Here is a 5625-nt window from a genome sequence, read left to right on the forward strand (position 1 = left end):
CCTTATTCAACGCCAATCCTCCACTTATTTGTGCGACAAAAGCCCTCTCCCAGATCTCTCCCACGTTCACAAAAGGTCTCCTCTCTTCTTTCTACATGGAAGGTGGTTTGGATCAAATCTAAAAGGAATAAGTTTGGATTTCGAATTCTATGAGATAGAGTTTTAGAAATCCAAAACTCTTTCAATTTTGCACCGAATTTATCCAATTTTTTTTAGAATTTTTGTGATTTTAGGGTATACATTATGCACCCTTTCTAGTGATCCATGCATGAAAATATGAAGGAGGTGCTCAAGAGTTGGGCGTCCTTAACTTGCCATGTTTGGATAAGCCTTGACTAGGTGTTTGACCTAGACAAGGACTCCATCATATCTCTTTGTATAAAATTAGTTTCTTTGTGAAATTTTAGGATAAGATAGAGATTTAAGACACCTTGTTCTATCCAAAAATCAAAGAGAAATACCTTGGGTCGTGGAGATATAAAAGATGCAAGTTAGGGTGTTTAGGAGAAAAACGTGAAGAAGAAGAGGGTCTCTTCTAGGGTTTTGTTTTCATATCTTTCCTCCCTCCATCTTGAGTTTTCTGAGAGTGTCTCAGATCTGAAACTCTTCCTTCTACTTTTCATCTTGGAAGAGTCCAAATCAAGAAGAAGAGGCACCTGATCAACCATCAAAGAAGGATCAGCGCAGTACTAGCATACTGTGCTGATTTCCTGAAGCAGGACTTCTGATCGAGATTCGTGGGCTCGTGTGGATGACTCCTAGAGGCCGGACGTATGTGCGGCTTGCAACATCATCCTTAAACCCAGATCAGCAAGGTTAGAGCATCTAACTTGCAAGGTAATAGATCTGATCTATTGTTTAATACATACATTAGATGTGGTATAAAAACATGTTGATATGATCAACATATAGTTCATGCTATATTTATATATTTTAATTTTTGATTTAATGCTATGTAATAATCATATAATAGAATCTTAGATCTAGTGATTTTCTAGTTTTAGAAAATAAATTTTGATTTATTTTAGTCTTCCGCTGTATGATCTTGAAAAAGTTTCAAGATCTAACCCTGAAACCCTAGAAAAGGTTCCTACAATTGGTATCAGAGCCTAGGTTCTTTATTACATGATTATTTATACATGCTTAGATTATTTTTTAGATTAGATCTAATTTATAATCTAATTATTAAATCTAAAATTAAAATTTTAGATCAATCACAAACTGCAAGGTTGTCCTGCTGTAAGGTTTATCCCTTACAGTGCAAAGATTGTCCTAGTTTGTGTAGATCTATCTTTAATCATAAATTTGTTAGATATGATCTAGATTAAATTTATAATTTATTAGATTTAAAAGATATTTAAATCTGAAATAAAATCTCTTTGTTAATAATTTTTGTACAAAGAAATTGTTTAAAGTTGAAATTGTTTCAATTACATGAACCTGTTTAGATTAGATCTAAAGTAGTTTCGTGTTTATTTCACTTGCATCTTGATTATGAATCAAACATGCAATATGATTGGTAGAATTATATTGTAAAATTATTTTACAAATATAAAAATTATTTTTTAAAAAGTCAAACCCAACCCTCAGCCCAAAACTTAATTAAGAATTAAGAAGTTGTTTGATTAGGTTCTAGGATTGTGAATTGAAGAACCTAAGACACAAATCATAACACATTGGGTTAATGGGTTAGTGGGAATTAGGTCCATTAATTGGGTTAGACCTATGGTTAGATTAAAGATGGACTTAATTAGAGAATTGACTAAATCTAATCAATTGTTGTCTTAGATTAGGTTAAGGATTCTCTAGATCAATTACAATAGTTGTAGTTGGTCAAGTCCATGTCTTTAATGAGAACCAAATGGACTTGATTCTTGGCTAAGCGATCTAGCACGAACTGTTAGATTGATCTAATCAAAACTAATTAAACCAGTTGGTGTCTAAGGTAAATCAGACCGGTGGTTTTTAATTGGGAGCCCACATACCTGACCATTTCTGATGGTGTCTAAGGCAAGCTTTGGCAGACCCTCCCACTGATCGAACTTACCTGACCTCTTGGTGAAATTATGTTTTAATCGGATCACTTGACTATTCGAGCTGACCCATGTCAGCTAGGTAAATCAGTGTGACTGATTTAGGTGCTCCTAGACCAGCCCTTTTAATGGTCTCCCTTAAGATGACTTGGTGAAGCTAGTGGGAGGATCATGATAAGCTGGTTCATCTGACCTCATCCTCTATATTATTTAAATCCTCTAAAATTATTAGGTCCTTAAAATGACAAAGTTATGGAGATAACTGAGTCATAGCCTCCCATTAAGATGTTTGATAATGAGTCCATTAACTCAATAATCATTGCAGACCCAAAGGCCTGGTGCTTGTTGACTAATGGAATTATCACTCATCATATGATGACTTGGAAGTGTCTCTCTAATGGTGGTTAGGTGAGCCAACCAAAGTTGGGCTTAATCATTCGTTGGTTAGATACACCAAGTATGATCATATTAATGGTTGGACCTAACCGGATCCTTACAGTGGAGGCCAAAGCCTACTGATTAGGTTTCTAGGGCAAAATTAAAATTACTAGAAATTATTTAGAGAAACAATTGGTTATGAACCTACCCTTAGATGTACATGGGTTGGCCAACCAAAGTTGGGCTTGTGTGCAGTCTAAGTGGATTCTAGTACCCATTAAGGAATTAAGGTAATTCCTCGAATTGGAGGTAGAGGCTACCAATTTGAATAAAATAGTGGGAGAAATCTTTTGATTAAGGTCCAAATCTTTGAGTTTAATGAATCAATTACTAATTAGGTTATGGTTCTCCTTTGTGCAAATATAGCCACTTCCCTATCACTCCGATCATTGTTGGACAATGATAAGTTAGTGGGATCCAACTTCGATAGCTGGTACCGAAAGTTGAAGATAATCCTAGAGCATGAACGGATCCTATATGTGATAATGGATCCTGCACTTGAGGAGCCAGCTGCCAATGCACTTGGAACAGTCAGAGACACTTACCAGAAGTGGCTCAGTGATCAGACCATGGTGTGCTGTATCATGTTGGCTGCCATGAGCGACGAGTTCAGTCACAGATTCGAGATGGCTCAGCCAAAGGACATGCTTCAAGTGTTGGAGGATGCCTTTGGCACACCCGATGACGTGGAGAGACACAAGACTAGTTGTGCCATCTTCAATGCCAAAATGCAGGATGATGCCTCTATCACTGATCATGTATTGTACATGATTGAGCTGATGGAACGATTGAAATAGCTCGACTTTTCCTTGCATGAGTAGCTTGGGAAAGATGCAATACTGAACTCGTTGCCCAAGTCTTATCTCCCATTCCTCACTCATTATAGAATGACAAAGCCTGAAGAGAACTACCACAGGTTACTGGGGTTGCTTCAGAACTTTGAGAAGGATCACCAACTTCACAAGGAGTCAGCAAACTTAGTGGGAGGTTCGTCTTCTGGTTCTCGACCTTTTAAGAAAGAGAAGAAGAACAAGAAGAAGAAAGTGAAGAAGGTGCAAGTTCAGGCTGGGACATCAGTGCAGAGCCAGACCAAAAAGATCAAGCCTGATAAGAGTCTATTCTACTGGCAAGCACCCTAGATTAGATAGTGTGTCAGATATCTACTTATGGCACTGTAGGCTAGGTCATGTAAACAAGAACAGAATAAACAGGTTGACTCAAGAGGAAATCCTCGAAGTCAATGATTGTGAATCACTTCCAACCTGTAAGTCCTGTCTTCTTGATAAAATGACCAAGTCACCTTTTACTGAAAAAGGTGAGAGAGCTACTGAGCTCTTGGGCCTAGTACATACTGATGTATGAGGGCCCATGAGCACCAGTGCTAGAGGTGGATATTTCTACTTCATAACTTTCACGGATGACCTATCCCGATATGGATATGTCTATCTGATGAAACATAAGTCGGATTCATTTGAAATATTCAAACGATTCTGAAGTGAAGTAGAAAAACAAACTGGGAAGAGTATTAAAATTCTTCGATCTGATCGAGGAGGAGAATATCTTTCTAGTGAGTTTCTCATTTATCTAAGAGAGAATGGGATTCTCTCCCAATGGACTTCTCTAGGAACACCACAGCATAATGGTGTGTTTGAAAAGAGGAATCGGACTCTGTTAGACATGGTCTGATCCATGATGGGTTTTGCTAGCTTGCCGATATCCTTCTGGGGATATGCACTCGAATCGGCCTGTTATCTGTTAAAAAGGGTTCCAAGTAAGTCTGTAATTAAGACTCCATATGAGATATGGACGGGACGTAAGCCAGCACTTTCACACCTTAGGGTCTGGGGGTGCCCGACCTATGTCAAACGATTAGTCACAGACAAACTTGGACCTAGGTCTGACAAATGCTCATTCACAGGGTACCCCAAAGAGACAAAAGGATATTTTTTCTACCATACTGATGAACAAAAGGTATTCGTCAGCCTTAAGGCAATCTTTTTAGAAAAGGAGTTTCTTGGTGAAGGAACCGTTGCCTCTAAGGTTGAACTTGATGAAGTTCAACAGGTAGAAGGACCGACACCAATAGCTGAACCTGAGTCTGATATGATTAGATCATATCCGGAGCCCAATGTACCTGCACCGTTAAGGCGATCCGGTAGAGTACCATGTCAGCCGGACAGATACTATGGTTTCTTGGTCCGGGACGGTGATCCCATCGAACTTGATGATAATAATGAGGATCCGATCACCTATATGAATGCAATGCAGAGATCTGATTCCGAGAAATGGCTTGAAGCCATGAAATCCGAAATGGAGTCCATGAAGGTCAACGATGTATGGACATTGGTTGACCCACCTGAAGGGGTTAAACCCATTGGGTGTAAATGGGTCTTCAAAAGGAAAAGGGGCGCAGATGGAAAGGTGGAGACCTATAAAGCCAGTCTGGTTGCCAAGGGGTATCGTCAACGTTATGGTATTGGACTATGACGAGACATTTTCTCCTGTGGCGATGCTCAAATCCATTCGGATAATGCTTGCAATAGCTGTCCATCTGGATTATGAGATCTGACAGATGGATGTAAAGACAGCCTTCCTGAATGGAGAGCTGATCGAAGAGGTGTATATGATACAACCTGAGGGGTTTACATCTACAGATGAGTCCAAGGTGTGCAAGCTTCAGAGATCCATTTATGGATTGAAGCAAGCTTCTCGGAATTGGAACATGCATTTTGATAAGGTGATCAAAACGTATGGCTTCATTAAGAATGGAGAAGAGCCCTGCATCTATAAATGGGCAAATGGTCCAATTGTGGTATTCCTTATCTTGTACGTGGATGATATTCTCTTAATTGGGAATGACATCCCGCACTACAGGGAATAAAAGTTTGGTTGTCATCACAGTTCTCCATGAAGGACTTGGGTGAAGCATCCTACATCCTAGGGATGAAGATCTATAGGGATAGATTTAAAAGGATGCTTGGGTTATCCCAGTCCTTGTACATAGACACTATGCTGAAGAGGTTCAGCATGGAGAATTCCAAGAAGGGCTATCTACCGATAGGCCAAGAAATTTCTCTCTCTAAGAAGGATTGTCCGACAACTCCTGAAGAGAGAGAGCGTATGAGTAGAGTCCCATATGCTTCAGTCGTGGGAT

The sequence above is a fragment of the Elaeis guineensis genome, chromosome 4 (assembly GCF_000442705.2).
Source record: "Elaeis guineensis isolate ETL-2024a chromosome 4, EG11, whole genome shotgun sequence".
In the NCBI taxonomy this organism is placed as follows: Eukaryota; Viridiplantae; Streptophyta; class Magnoliopsida; order Arecales; family Arecaceae; genus Elaeis; species Elaeis guineensis.